Genomic DNA, 16,296 nt, shown 5'->3' with positions numbered 1-16,296 from the left:
CTCTCTCCCTGGTGCTGCCTGTGCTTTCACAGAGGAGATGAGCACGGACAAAAGTGACAGACCCAAATGGAGTAGAAGACTCCTCCCATCTCTAACATCCCAGGATCTGTCACGATGGCAGTAAAAATCGTTGACAGCTGTGTAGAGAACACAAAGTAAAGCTGTTTTCACACAAACCACTGTCCTGGCAGGAAGGGGATGTTCCACAGCAGGACCTGAGGGTCCATAACTGCCCCATGCAGCAGCTTTGTGACTGGGCCATCCCACCCTGCTGCTCTCCTTCCATGGGCCCTGCTGGTGCATCTCACACCATCACCCTTTCAGACTTCTGCCCAGTTCTTGCCCGCCAAATTAGTCTGGAAATGGATGCTGCTGTGGTGTTTCTCCTGTCAAATCTGAGCAATGCTGAAGCAGGAGTAATTTCCAGCTTCTTCCAGCTGGTGGCTACTAAATGTGTGTGTAAGGAGGTTAACAGAAGTCTGTTCGATCCAGGAGCACTTGGAATTGGGAGGTTCTGAAATGAAAAGTTCACCAGACAGCCATCAACCACCAGTCATCCCTCTTTTGGGTCCCTTTGTAGCTGTGCTCAGGGCCTCCTCACAGCAGGAGGAGGAGTTTGTGGAGGGGTGCTGGCACCCTGGTGCTCTGCAGCCAACTGCCCGAGCTGTTCAACCAAGTGTGTAATTGAGAAGCTTTTTGATTTTCCCTCCTTTCACAAACACTGTGCGTTTTGTTCTGCAGCATCAAAGGCCGGCAGCTTTGGAACAATGGGCGTCTGCAGGAGCCCAGCGGGAACAATGCTCGTACCTAAGAAAGGGAACTTGGAAGAACAGAGAGAGCTCCCAGCTTAACTACACAATTGGCCTGATCAGAAATCTCTGCTCAGAGACCCACACCTTGGCTCAGTCGCCTGCAGTAATTAGACTCTGCAGGGCTTTTGCTGTAGGCAAGAGCTGGCTGCAGCACTGGGGAACTGCTGACATTTCTGAGTGATGAAGCAGGATGAGGCTGTGGGGGATTAGTAGGTTTTTCCCTGCAAATGGGAGAATGATTTTGGCTAAAGAGCTTTTCACAGTATTTAAAGCAGCAGAATATTTTCATCGCTTTTGCCCCACACAGGAACGCTTGCTGCTTAGCATAATACACACAAGTGTCTGCATATGTTTCAAGTAGTTTCAGGTAGTTAAAAAGCTCTGAGCTCCTCCTCTGAGGCCCTGTGGACCTCACAATTTATTTCACAGGAAAGATTCCTCCAGTCTTGTATTTGACTTGTGACCATGTGAGAGAGATTCTCTGTGTGTTCATTCATGGGAAGGAGACAGAGTTTTGCCTGCTCTGAGTGATCCTGGAGGAACCCACCTCTCTGATCCCACAAATAAGCACCTCAGGTTAGATGATGTGACTCACTGCAGTTTGGAGTCTCACTCAATAGTAAGTGCACCTGTGTTCCTCCCTGACTTCTCAATCTCCTCCTCAGTGTTGTCTGGATAACAAAGAGGAGCATCTCTGGATGTTGGAGATGTTTCCTTAGAAATGACCCAGAGGGTGGAGTTGTTGGAGGAGTTTTGGCTGGAAGATGCAGTCATTTCTCTGCTTTGGGACTGCAGCAGTCACTGCTAAGATCCTGCAGTGTCAGGAAAGTGCTGTCTAAATCTCAGAAAATCAGAATTTCATTTCAAGAATTAGAGTCCTTGCAACACATCAGAGAACCAATCTAAACTAAGTCTGGGTCTGAGAGCAGCATAGAGATTTTTCAGCAAGTGAAAGGCAAGGAGTGGGAAAAGAACTTTCCATCTGCAAGTTCAGGAGTAAGCTGTACAAAGATGAGGTTATGTGGAGTGCAGATCCATACTGTGTGGTCCAAGACTGTTACTCTGAACTCCGGAGCAGGGACTGTGGTTTCTGGGAGTGTTCTGCTGCAATCCAGAGAGGTGACTGCAACTTCTACAGAACCCAGGGAAGCCTTTAAACCTGCTGGCTTGGACACTGACAGCACTGGAGCTGCAATTGCTTGGGTTTAGCCAAGGATTCACCCAGAACCTGTGGCAGCTCCAATCTTTTGCCTTTCCTAGGTAACAGTTCATAATGACAATGAAGAATCTATGTGCATGGTATCTTGCTGCCTCAGCTGTTGGTGAGATCAAGGGGTGTTTTTTTGGCTGGTATTGTCCAGGATATTTCTTCTAATTGGGAGTTAAGCATATCTTGGGTACTTCATGTTGGTGGAGAACTTGCAGCTGCATAATTTGGGTATTTGGCATCATCTGGGCTGCGAAACTTGTGTCTGTTCTTTGGGATTTCCATCGATGCAGGGCTGTTGTGCAGTGCGGTGATTGCATCCAGGAAAAAAACCACCTCCTAATAAAGAGAATTGAGCAGTCTGGATCACTTCTATGAAGAATGCAAAACAAGCCTGGGCCGTCTCAGGGTAAGCTGCACTCATGGTGCCTCCTGAACCCATGTCCTGTTATTGTTGGTGTGGAACGTGAGGGTCTGGGCCAATGAAAATAAGGAAGGTGACTTGACAGACACAGATTTTATCTTTTGAGATTCGTCATGACCTTTCTTGTGTCTAATAAATAAAGTTGACTCAGGAATTGGCAAGTGCCCTATAACACGCAGTCCTGGTGTTGGGACTCGGCAGAATGTTCTGCTTAGCAATGCACCCTGTTGGCTTTGTTTGCCAAGTTCCTATTTTGGAGGTGCTGAAGGGCTGAGCAGCAGCAGATGCTGGAGCTCCTGCAGACAGGTGTGCTGGGCCCAGCACCTCTGCCCATGCTGACCCGGGCTGGGTGAAGCTTTTTGGACTCCATGCTCACACAAGCTTTTACCACTGGGCTGTAGAAAAGAGTCCTGCCAAGGAGAAATGCTGTCTGCAGGCTGTGAGTCCCGGGCCCAAGTGGGCTCTCATCCTTCCACATTACTGTACAACCTGCCAGGCAGTTAAGTCAACATTGAACAATATTGCTTCCTGTGTTAATGTCTTGAGCAGCCCTGCCACACACACTGAATCCTGTGATATTAAACCATTCCATCATCCAGAGAATTTGACTGGTTTCACAGGTGACAGGAATGGTAGCTCTGAGACTTGCCAAGTGACTCCCTGACATCCTGTCTTCTCTGTTAATGTGATTGTGAGTAATCACAGGTTTCCTGATCCAGCCCTGTGATACACAAGGCTCCTTGCAGGCTACTGAAGATCGTGCTGCTGCTCTGTGCTGGTAACACATCTGATTGGGAAGTTATTCTGCAGATCCAAAAGACATTGGGGAGAAGAGGGCTAATGTCTGCATTCCCACCCTGGAGAGGCTACTGGGGGACACTGCAGTTAATTCACAAGGATTGGGACTGATTGAAAGGCAGAGTCTCAAGAGGAGAGCACCCAGCACCAGGACAGGGCCGCTGGGCTACGTGGCATCCAGCACCCTAAAGGACAGCTGACTGCCTCGTTTCTGAGGTGCCTGCCATTTGGGAGCAGTCCAGTATTCTGAGTGTTTCCTGCCTTTCTTTATCCATGCCAAAAGCACTAACAGAATAGGGTGGAGACAAAAAAAAAAGAAATCTCGGACCCTCCTCAAGATCCTCCTCTAATTCCAGAAGGATCAAAATGCTAAAGGTTGCATTGGAAAAACAGAAATAGTATTTTCTCCCACCATCAGTAACTCAATGCCACAAGTAAAGCTGAGACTCAGCTGCTTGTTCTACAGCTGTGTCCTTTCTGAAGTCATGAGAAACAGCATTTTGGTTTCCTTCCAGAGGAAATACACAACAATATCCCTAACTTGCACTGAGGCCTTCCAGTTTGCCGAACAAACCCAGCTAGAATTCATCTGCAGCAAAATTAAACCCAAGATCCCCTATTCCTTATGGATTGAGCCAATGCAGAGGAATCAAGCCTTTTAATCAGAAACACTTCTAGCTTGCTTTCTCTGAGCACTTGCTTCCCAAGCAATTTCTCTCCCATCCTAAATTCTGCGTTTGCAGATGATCCCTCCTTTCCTGCCATACACGAGACCTAATGGACAAAAAGTTTATTCAAGATGCAGGGGCTGCCTGTTCCTTTCCATGGTTCAGAACTACCTGCACTTTTAAGGACTGCACCAACCAGTTTCCTGTAGGTTTTCCATGTGTGGCTGGAGCAGAGGATGTCTCTGTGCTAACAGAAGGCTCTGATTCCCTTGCAGGAGGATGTCTCCATCAGTGTCTGATCTGGAAACACTGTGTGGGACATGCAATCCTCCCTGGGAGAGTTTAATGCCTTCTTCCCCTCAGGAGCACGAGGCTGCATCCTGGGGCCGGGATGTCAGTGACGTGTGGCTGACAGCGAACACTGAAGCCTGTGTGTCAGTCAGGTCTTGGAAGAGCTGTGCTCTGTCTGCTGCACAGACACGTTCACGGTCTCCAAAGGGAGGTCCTTGAGGACAGAGCCATGAATTCAGTGCTTTCCAGGTGGCTGTGTTCTCTCCATGCCAGATGAATCCCAGCGCGGTTAAATGTGTCCCTGTTCTTCTTCCTAAAGAGATGCATCTGCTGATGTCAACTTCCAGGTAAGGACACACAGGAACCTGCTCTCCCTCAGCATCTGTGGCCTCTGGCCTCTGCTGGTAGTCAGGCATCCCAAGAAAAGTAGAAGTGACCTAAAACTTTTTTTTTTTGCTAACCCTTGGCCAGTGTTGCAGTTAGAGAAGCAACAGCAGTTTTCCAGCAGGTGAGACCCTCCAGGCCAGCCAAGCAGACAAGAAAAATAAACACAGGAAACACCCATGCAATAAGATAACAGAGAAAGGAGAGGCTGGGAGAGCTTTCTGCTGCTTGTGTATCAGGGGGAAACCCAGAGCTTGGAGCTCTCTCCAACAGGAGCAAGCAGATGTTGAACCTCAGCACAAAGGAAGGGGTTACTGCCTGGACAGAGAGGAGAGGAGAGAAAAGGAGGTTTCTGCTTTGCCCAGACAGAGCAGGAGTTGCTCTATAGGGTATGGTGTCTGTGGAAGGAAGATCTTGGGTCTAGATGTGGGATGGGTTGGTGCTTTGCTCAGGGCAGAGACTCCGATCAGCTTTGCTCTGTTTTTCTGTCTCAAAAGCAGTTCTCAGTCCCGGTGTTGATGGAAATTCTGCTGTGTCTCACCTGTGAAACCCACCCCCTGAACTCCTCCCTTTGTGTCCCACCCCTCCAGATCCAGTGGGCTTATCAGAGCCTTCACACTGCCCAGTTTACCCCTGCTGGAATGGCAGAGCAGTACTGTGGTGAGGCATCTGCTGGTTCCAGCCCTGTGCTCAGTGAGCTGGAGAAACCACCTGTGGTGCCCAAAATAGCCCGTGCCTGGGCAATCCAATCCAAGTGGTGTTGATAGTGCTGGGGGATTCCCATGCCTCATAAAGAGCTTTTGTTGGAGGATCTAAACTGAGCTCGAGGCCTTGCCAGCTGTGGAGAGAAGCAGATGGATCTGCAGTATAAAAATAGATGGAAGCAGACTTGTTCTGCCTCTTTTCTTCACCAGCTCAAAGTACAGTCCCAGAGGTGCCTGGTCAGCAGAAGCAGAGCAGGGAACTGGGTGCTTTGCAGCTGCCAGTCTGCCTGGAGCCCATTAGCTATTGTCAGAGACAGAAATTTATCTCTCCTCAGTCCCATTGCTTTACAGCTGCCGTGTGGACAATCTTGTTTGCTCGCAGCTGTTGGCAGCATGTTACATCCTATTTCCCTGGGGCAACAAAAGCAGGAGAATGGGGCATTTCTGTGAGACACCATGTCCCTGAAAGAGGTATTAGTCTGTGGCTATGTCCTCTGAGATCTCTGTTCAGCACTTTAGGAAATGTGCTGAAGACTTTCACCAGTGTGTCAGGGGCTGTTCCAATAGCTGACTGGTAGATTTTGCAGCATCTAAGACTTTTGTGTATTGCACATGGAAATCTCACCTTTTTCCAACCCAGCTACAGGGGCTTGTCTCAATGCCAAAACTCTGAGGTAAAAACACCTTCCAAAGGCATCTAAGGCTCATCAACTTTGGTCTCCAATGTAGATTGAAAGGGGATGTCCCCTGTGGATACCTCCAGGTCCAGTTGTTCATCCCAGCATTTTCCATCTAAGATTAGAATTTTTTCAACTCTAAAATGTGATGGCTCTTGTGCACAAAAGCAATTGAGAGGCTGCACCAATATTTGCTACAGGCAGGACACGTCCCTGTCAGTCCAGCAGTCCCGTGTTTGCATAAAATCCCCTTCTCAGCTGGCATCCCCACTCCATCCCTCCCTGCTAACTGAATAAGCATATAGAAACTTCCTGAAGGGGCTTTCTAAAGGCACTAATTTGATACACACAGGGCATCTTCCTCTAATGAACATTCCTGAGGTAAGGTAATTGATGCTGACTCTGACTGGGTGGGTGGGGGCAACAGGACAGCATGCTGGCAGACATCATGGGATGAATAGAAGAAAATTTATTGTTCCAATAAATTCAAAGGTATTGTCTCTCTTTATGCTCCCCAGCTTCGACCTGTGCTGTGTTTAGAAGGTGGTTGCACTCTTCTTCTCCTTCTCGCTTTTCTTTTTTATAATTTCATCTTGTGACTCTGTTCTGCATTTGTTTCATCTTTACTTTTTATTTCTTTGCTGGTTTCTTCTCCTCTGCCTCATGTTCTCCTGCTTCCTGAAAGCTGTGCTGTGGTGTGCAGGCAGAGGCCCGAGGCTGCCATATCTCTCTAAACTGACATCCAAAGATCAAGCTGATTCCCTGATACTTCTTTGTGCCAAATAACAGCAAGAAGGGGAGAGGGAGGAAAGACTAGCATCATTGGGAGAAACCAGGTCAGAGGCTGAGGTGGGTGTGCAAATGGGGCCCTTTTGACAAGAAATTTCCAAAAGGCTGCAGATAGTTTCTCATCAGGAATATTCTTTTTGATCATAGACCCCTGTGCTCTCATTTGGTGCTGGGAGTCAGGAAGTAGTGGCAGCATTGAGCCTTTCCACTTAGTTACAGCATTTCCTTTTGCTTGCTGGGGAGCAGAAAGGGTTGTCTAAAGGGCTTGTGTTTTATCTGAATAAGTCTGATTTGCCAAGTAGAGGCAATTGCTGTTCTTATACCTTGGGAACGACATGGTGAGGAAAGGGGACTTCTGGAGCCCAGGGACTGGGGTTTTTCCTCACACATCTAGAAAGCCTGGATTGACAGAACTGCTGACAAGAACCCACGGGTAACATGCCAGTAAACAGACCAGGAAGCATCTGCCCTGCATTTCAATTGTGTAAACTTGACATTTAACCTCTGACTATTTTTTTTTTTTAGCTGCCTAATGTTTGGTACTTACAGGAATGTTTCAGCCACTAAATTGATGGGATTCAGCTCACAAAATGCTTCATCTCTAGTGACTGTCATGAGAGATCTCCACACTTGATGGGGGAGCTCAGAGTTGTCTCCACTTTCAACAGTGAGATACAGGGATCTGGTGGGATGGAGCCTTCACAGGAAATTCTAGCAGCACTGCAGGAAAGGTGGGATCAAAACTGAGAGCTCCAGCAGTCCAGTGCAGACCTCACTTCCATCTCCACATCTCCAGTGAAACCCTAGATACTAACCAGAATCAGGACTAAATGTGCACTGTGATCACTGTGTGCTTGGTGTAGGAGAGCAGGGGAAACATCCTCCAAACCATAGCCCTTCTTAAGCCCCTGATTTGGGCATTAACTTCGTCTGATAATTCAGCAGCATTTGAACCAGAAGTGCAGCATGTGTATAGTGGTACCTCCATTTTCCCAGGAGGTCACCGCGGGTCATTTTTACTTTTGTTTTGCATTGTTGAACTCGGACAGGATGCTCGAGCTGAGGACAGGAGCAGTGAGTGCTCCCTCTGCTGTCTGTGGTCTTTCAATTCCTGGCTGATCCGGGCCCTGCGCAGATTCAATGATTTGCCGGGCTGGAGACGACACTGGGAGCTGTTTGGCTATGTAAAGGACCCATCAAATACATTTATTGCTGTTTATGTGCAAGGCCCAGTGTGACTCACAGCCTGTGTGTGACTGTGAATTCAGCTTTGGATGGAGCATAACCACAATGAGAAGGGATGGACGTGCCAGTTTTGTATTCAGCTGAGGATGGACTGGACTGGGGGACACTCATGCAAGTGGTCTGTCCTGAGAAGGTGACACCTGTGCTGTGTCATCCTGTGTGGGACAAGAGAAAACAAAATCCTGTTCAATTTGGGTAGAAATCTCAGGTCTGTGAAGCAGCTTCTTCTACGGATTTTCTGATGGTTTATTTCAGGCAGGTTTCTTCAGTCTTAAAGGAGAGAACAATGGAGACTCAGAGCAGGACACGACTTGACTCAGCATCAAGACTAAGGCCCTTAAGGGAGGTGCCAAGAAGTCAACGGGGAATGGGGCAACCACAAAGGATTTTTAAAAGCAATTAAGCAATTTAAGAGCAAAAGTGCCTCTAAATTACTCTGAATGTTGGGATTATTAAGCTTATTAAGCCTGGTCCTTATTTTCTTGGGAGAAGATAGAAAGCACTCTGGCTATTGGAACTGGGCAGTGCCTTGCCAGAGAGCAGCAGCAAGTTGGGGGCAGCCCTTCCCTTTGCCTTGGACTTGGGTGGTTTCTCACTTCACGTTTATGCTTTTTGCTTTGGAGCGTCTTCTCCTTGTTTGCTTGCTTTGAGGGTTTTTAGTCCCTCAGTACTGTCTATTTGCAAACCACATTCTGGAATTGTGCTCAGGAAGACATTCCTGTGTTTCTCGGCTGTAACATAGTCGATCTTTTGTTATGGTATTTCACTTGTTCAGGTGCCCTGAAGGATGAGCAACTGTGATCAGAAGCAACAAAGTTTTCTGGCTGTGATTGTTCACTGACCTGGCAACTAATAAAAGTGCTATTATCTTCACCTTGGTTAAACTGCAAACATGTCCCTGCATGCACAAGACGTGGAGGTTCAATAAACTCATTGTTAAGCAAGGTGAGTTGTCCTGAGAGGCTGGGCATTAGATGGCTTTCTACATTTAAGAAAGGAAATTACCTTAAATATCTTTTTTGATGTTGTTAAGTTTGGCCCTTGCTTTGTTAGCAGGTGTACACATTGAACAAGCTAAAATAAAATACAGCATTTAAAAATGAGATCTAGAAATAAGACAAAGGAATACCAGAAACAAGCAGCAATCTGACTGTGTATCTGAGCTCGTGTATCCAGACCATATGGAAGCTGTGAATTGTAAACAGGCAGCTGAAAGACAAAATGGTAGTGATCTTAGAAGTTTTGTTCAAGTTTATGAATGTGAGAACATACTTATAGGCCAAGTACACATGGATGAGGGAAGCTGAATCACTGGCAAACCAGAGGAAGAAAGAGGTGGATAGGGAGGTCAGGACTCGGAAGGGTTATTGCCTGGGATATGAACAATTTGTCTAATGCATAAAGAGGGGAGGTGAAGAAAGGCCAAGGCATATTAGTTATTTGCAAATTGCACTGTGTCTTCCCTCCCTCTGCCCAATTTCAGCCATTGTGTGGAGCAGGCAGCAATACGTGTGCATGCTGCATCCATCCATCTTCATAAGAGCTGGGTTAAATTGCACAATCTTTAGGAATATCATTTGCAGGCAGCTCTTATTGCTGCTCCCAGCCTCTCTCCAGTAATCTGTGGCTCCAGACGCTGGGCACATTTGGAAACTGTGGTGAGAGAGAAAGTATTTGTATGCTGCTGCTCCTCTCACCTTTATATTTTTTATTCTGCTAAATCATTGTTTTGTAGGTAAGCATTCCTCTAGGACTGGTAATTCAAGATCTTGTGATTCAGCATGACTAGAGCATGATTCTTTGTACCTGTAGGAAGTGAGGAATCTTACCACTCAGATTTGCTTATATCCTTGGGGAGACCTCCCACTCTGAAAACTACAGTTTTGCACATACAGAGCTTCCCCAGTGGTTTGGTTTTTGAAGAGATCTTGCTTGCAGTGGAAAAGTACACTATGCTAGAAGGAAGCTTTGAATACCTGCAAGAGTTAACATAAAATTAAGCACATAAGGTGACCAGAGTCACCTGACCAGACTAGCAGATGTGATAGTCAGTGTATTACTTTTTGGTACACTGAATGCAAGGTCCAAGTGAATCTCTGAAGTGTTGCAATTCCTCAGGACCACAGCCTATCTGGAGGTTGTTTTGCAATACTAAGCAGCCCTTCAGTGTAATTGCTTCTTCCCTCCCAAAGCCTGAACATCTGGATTTATGGTGACAAAAGCAATCCAGCAAGAAAGGGCATGAGAAATGGTACCTCTGTGGATTAGCAGAAATACTAGATATGGTCTGAGTTTCAGCACGTGTAAGACACTGTCTGGTATCCCCCAGCCGTCCCATCCCTCAGTAACAGTTCCATTGCTGCTCTCTGCTCACAGGGATGGCTCCTCAGCCAAAACACCTCTCACAGCTCCTCTGCCATCATCTAAATGGTGACCCATCAGCCACTTTCAATAGGAACTACTGACAACAGCCTCTACCATTTTGCCCTAATATCAATTCATTAATTACATTCTGTCTTTTAGGTGCATGTTGGTTAATTTTCACCTGCCACTGCCCACCTGTCTGGGGAGAACATACAACTGTTATGATCTGCGTGTTACAAGATCATAAAAACTCTATAGCTAAAGGGAACACAACAGTGAGGTGACCACTGTCTCTTTCTGCGATAATTTTGAATTTTGGTGCCTCTTGAAGCAGCTGTATGGACCCTACTCACACATCTTCACCTCTGCCTGAAGTGTCTGCTAATGTTCTGTGGAGTCAGGGTGAGGAGTGTGGATGTGTAGACAGGCAGAGATGTGTTCTTCACTGCTCCTTCTGATTAACACAGGAGAAGGCTGTGCTAGAGAGGGTTTCCAGGGCACAGCCTGGTTTGATGGAGGCTTTTAAAAAATATCTAATTTTATTCAGTTCCTGGAACTGAGCTGATGCTGGTGACTGTCATTATGCCAGGCCCAGGAGGAACTGAACTGTGTCAAACATATTTGTGAGTGACACACTTGTGACTGCTCCCATTGTAGAACAGAGGATGTAAAGGGTGAGTGGGCAGATAGCAAAAGTCTCCAGGCATGCAAATCGAGGGGGAGGGTATGCATTTTTTTCCAAAACATTTATTTTTGGTATGTAAAAAGAAGGGTCTTTTGTTCAGGGTATTTCTCACCTAGAGTTGCATCTTGGAGAAAAGCAAGAGCTAGTGCTCGTGTTGTGCTAGTGATTAAGAATCCCACAGGAGACCCTGTGTATCTTTGACGTAGGCTCATTCCTCTGTGTGCTGGCTGCCTCCATCCCCATCAGTGAGGCTTTCTCTGCCTCTCTTCTCCCATTTCCTTCTGCCCCTACCAACTTGAAACAGCATCTTTGAAAAATCTTTGTTGACACAAGCTGTCTTAGTTGTAGATGCTGCAGGGGTTGGGAAGGCTCCTCAAGCAAAGAAAGTCCTTGGGGTCATGGAAACCAGCCAGGAATTTCTGCTCTCCCATTCCCAGGGGCATGAGGAGCCCGCAGAGGAAAACCAAAGGTGACCATTTCCTCAGTTTAAATGTCATTGACCTGAATTGCAGATGTTTTCCAAGACTTTTTAAGATCAAGAGAGCAGTTTTGGAAATATAACTGGTATCTTGATGGAGGATTATTTCAAATTATAGTGTCCTACAAAACAATACGGGAAACTTTTATTTGAAAAGAAGAAAGCATCATCACTATCTTTTTCGAATCTTCAGAGCTTTTTTTTTTTTTAAATCTCACCTGATACATGTATGCAGCTTGTTCTTTGAGGGAGCTGGATACTAAATGGCCAGATATTATTTCTTGAAAGTATGAACACAGAATATCGAGACAGTCTAAAATGTTAGCTATGTGCTGTAGGATCACTGAGGATAGTGTGTTCCTCAGAAGAAGAAAGGAGGTGACAGCGGACTAAAGCTGCCTCTTTTCTGTAAGGGTGATATTTTAACAGCTCTCATGGGAGGAAGGACATGTTCAACCTAATAGGATAATGGAATAATATGTTGAATATATCAGCTTTGACACAGACCATCTGGTGGCTGTAGACACAAATAACCTAAGGAAAACAAATTTGAAATGTTTCAGGAAATGGCTATATGCATGCAGCACAGTGAGGGGGGCAGGAGGGTGCCTGTGTGTAGAACGAAAGAGATAAAAGCCCCTCTCTTTGGCTGTGGGAAGAGTGTCTCACTCATTCCTGGAAAGGACTACATTCCATCCTTAATGATATTTGGGCTATAAATTTTGTACTGTCATCTCCTCTGGACCCAGAACTCTGCACTGTGAGGTTGGACCAAAGGTCTCATATGGAGTCTAACTGGTAAACAGAAAAATCCCCAAAGCCAAACAAAGAATCTTCCTACAGTTACTGCTGGAAATTTGCTCAGAAATTGTTGGTATGGTAACTATTGCTCAGCAAGAAAATTATCTCCACCAGTAGGTCATCCACAATCTCTTCTCTTCCTTCTTTCTAGTGCCTTTGTGTTTCTAACACATCCTGTCCTCTCATCTCTGTCGCAGCGGTTTAAATTCTAGTGACTTGCACATTACTCAAGTCCAGTTAGGTGCTGTGTGTTGAGGCACCACGTGAGTCTGTTCTGTGTGTACAGCCTGGCTGGCCACATTTCAGTCTGTTGTGTGACCACCCAGGGGCATCACTCCTATCATTCTGAGTTCCCTCTGTTGTGACTGGGAACATGTCACCAGTGAAAGTATCAGTGACATAAACTGCTAAAAAGCCTTTAAAAGATGTTGAAGATGCCCAAGATCTGGCAGAGGCAAATCAATCCTTGCAGATCCCTCTTGCCTTGGTGCATAGGTGCTGTCTCTCATTTGGAAGTTTTTGGTTTGTGCCACTCAAAGTCTGCAGACATTTGTATGGGCTCAGGAAGGGCAGCAGAATGTGTTTCACTCTTCATAGTACACCTCCCTTCTTCCTCCTGTGCCAGCAGCACGTCAGCAACAAGTATCACTTTCCTGTGTAGGAATGGCTTTGATAAAAGGTACACTAATAAGATATACTCCATTGATGAGTTATTTCTGGCACAGACAGAGCTGGAAGGAAGTCAGCATTACACACAGACACTCTTTGGCCTGGGAAGGTCTGAGAACCCTTTAAACACTTGGCTCAGAAATGGCTCTTTTCCTTTTATCTAGGAGATTTTTCCTTTCCTGTCAAGCTAATTAAACTTCTGTTTTGTCTTCCTCATGCCCTTTTGCCAGGATCTAGGCTGTCCATGAAGACACCAGTTCAACAACCATCATTTAGAGTGTCAAGCTTATGTTACTACTGTTTGTTTGCCAAGTGCAGCTGCAACTGTCTGCCCAATTTCACATGTTGCTGTGAGCCAGAGATATTAGCCTTTACTATACAAATGTGCCATTGAGGCCTCGCAGCATCCCTTCCATGAGTTGCCCTTAAAAGATGGTAAGTTTTGTTGTCTTCCCACTCCTCTGTTTACACCAAACAATTGATTTGGGTTGCAGTGAAGTCTGGAGTTCAGGTGAGATATTACTTCTGGTTAGCACCCTGTATTCTCAGTAATATCACAGATATTCTCACTGTGGAATAAGAGCGTGTTACTCAGAAATAAATTCTGCAGCAGATCAGGTTACTCTCAAGCAGAAGTTTCAGGCTGGGTGTCAGTGAGAGTCCCTGTGTATAAAACCTCTGAAATCCTGAGAGACTGTGTCTGGGTGTCTGTGGTATGGATCAACTCACTGGGCAAATTCAGTTGAAGGGTTGAAGCCCATTTGCCACTTCTTAGCACAAAACTTGCTTCCACATCGAGGTGCTGCAGATGGATCCCACAGATGCTCCCTTTTTTCTTCCCTTTCCTGCCACCAAAATCACTCTGCAGGTCTAGTTCCTTCTGGTCAGTGGGAGCAGTGAGTTGAATGACTTTGGTGAGACACTAATGAGGAAGTATTTTAATCTGGAGAATGTCCTGTCTTTGGGCCAGTCTCTGCAATCTGCACTGGAAGTCCTTTTATACAGGGCCAATATGAGACATTTAACATGTTTTCCCTAATAATTCTAGTGGTGGAAAGGGTCTCATCCTCTGTGAGAGAGAGCCTTGCTGTAATTTTCTCAATCTCAGCATGAATGCCTTCCCATAAAAGCAAGGTGTTGACTGTTAGTGGATGTTGCTGCTCCTTTTGTGCTGTCAAGCGTGAAACTAAAGATTAATGTAGCACTGTATTGACTGCTGTGTGCAGGTTTTGACCTGCCCGAAAAATATCAGTGCCTATCCTAAAAGTTACCCATTTGGTATCCAGTTCAGTGGGCAAGCTCAGAAAACAAACCTCTGCAAGGTCCTTGTTCAGTTGCTTTGAATATCATCAAACACCAAACCATACAATTGAGAGCCAGGGCAGTGTATTGAATCATTTAATACCACTTTGCCACTGGCCAAGCTATTAACCAAAGCTTTCACCTAGAAAATAATGGGTCTTGGGGCCATCTAATAAGCTCACCTGGAACAATTTGCAGTTTTTTGCATGAAATAATTTTTCAATTACTTTTTCCCCCTTAAGGGCAATGTAAGGCTTCGGTATTCTGCATCTGGTTTTAACTTGGATGGATGTGAGGTAGCTGTTTGGGATAACATTACAATCAGATCCTTTATACAGGGTTAAATGACTGAAAATTATCCTTTTCAGAATTTCAAACAAGCTCCCATTCCTTTTAATATGATATCCCTATCAAATGCTTTCCCAAAGTTAATGCAATTCACATAGAGCTTCCACTCAGAGGGGAACTCCTCGAGGATTTTGAAGCTAGCCCTGTGATAAATTCAAGCCTATATTTCTCAAAATCAGATTACTCAATTCCAGATTAGATGTTTGCTAATTCATTCTTTAACAGTGTTCTTGACAGGAATCTGGCAGTACAGGAATGTCATGTTCCAGACTCTTTCCTCATCTCTCCAGCTCTTACCTTTGAAATACTAATTTCTGCAAGGATTGAAACAAAAGATCTTTCTCCTCTTGCGAGGGGAGGGACATCTTCCTCTTCCCAGATTATACCTAAAATTCACTCATTTTGGTGTAGACCCGCTTTGATGAAGGATTAGAAAACATTAGTAGGGCTTAAAACCGGGCTTCCTTCCCATGGAAAACAAATGCGCCAGATTTTACTCTTTTGTTCTTTTAATAAACTGTCCGTGAGATTCATCCCCCTCCCCTCCTTTCCTGCTGGTTTACTTGCATCTTATATGTTCAGTGTTTTTCCTCTGTCGTGTTCCAGTTTATCAGCAACACACAGTTTTTCCCAGACTCCATGATTTCAACAGCCAAAAAACACTGACCTTTTGAGCCCATGAGCAATCTTGTTGGTGGTAATTTAGCAGAAAGTTACAGTAATGAACAAGAACTCTGCCTTAAATGTTCACTAAATGTGTTTTATGACTCTTTATTACTCTTTAATGCACTTCCTGTGCACCAGGGAGAGAGCCATATTCCAGGGAGGATGAAGTTTTTAATTGGCAAAGTAGCCAATTCGTGAATCTGTCCTGCTTTAAAGATACATTTTCAGGTGTGATTCAGACAAAGCGACCAAGGAAAATGTTTCTAGCTAGAAAGACAACAGCACTGCCAACAGAAGGGATCTTCCAAAGACGTATAAACTCTGAAAACTGTGAGCTGGGCTTTTCCTGTGGGAGGAGGGAAGAGTGGCTAAAAACTTAGATTTCACTGCCCAGATTTGGGGCTGCCTGGGGACTGCTTTGGTCCCAGGCATGCCTGAGAGCAGACAAAATGTAGTCAACAATAAACTTCCTCAGTTTTCAGCCACTCCCCCACAGCCTTCAGAACAGCAGGAAGTCAAAGCAGAGGACACAAAGTCAACTAGATGAGGTTTATAATTTGGCTCTGTTACCAAATAGATAGGCATAGGTGATTACCTATGGCTGTTGCAGTTCACAGTTAGACAGGTGAACTAAATGCAGGTTGGAATTTTCCATCCATCAAAATCCTCACTTCACTTTGGCTTAAGTTTACATACAGACCCATTTCTAAAACTGGTAACAGTGCTTGGGAGGATTTAAGTAGAATTAGGAAGAGCTTTGCCTGTAAATGCAAAAACGCCAACCCCAAAAGCCCCCAGGGTTAAGTGTCGTTAGCAAGAGGTCATGGTACAAAGGAATGACTCTAAACCAGAGAATTTTGGTTTTGCTGCATCACAGCACCCTTAAACCAAAGGAGAAGAGACAGGAATGTTACCAACTGCCTTCTTTTAGCTGTGTATTAAGGAGCCTGAAGCTAATGTTTTATCTTCCCTTGGTATTTTAGA

The sequence above is a fragment of the Sylvia atricapilla genome, chromosome 17, assembly GCF_009819655.1.
Source record: "Sylvia atricapilla isolate bSylAtr1 chromosome 17, bSylAtr1.pri, whole genome shotgun sequence".
Taxonomy (NCBI): domain Eukaryota; kingdom Metazoa; phylum Chordata; class Aves; order Passeriformes; family Sylviidae; genus Sylvia; species Sylvia atricapilla.
The sequence above is the reverse complement of the archived record's forward strand: the minus strand, read 5'-3'. Positions refer to the sequence as shown.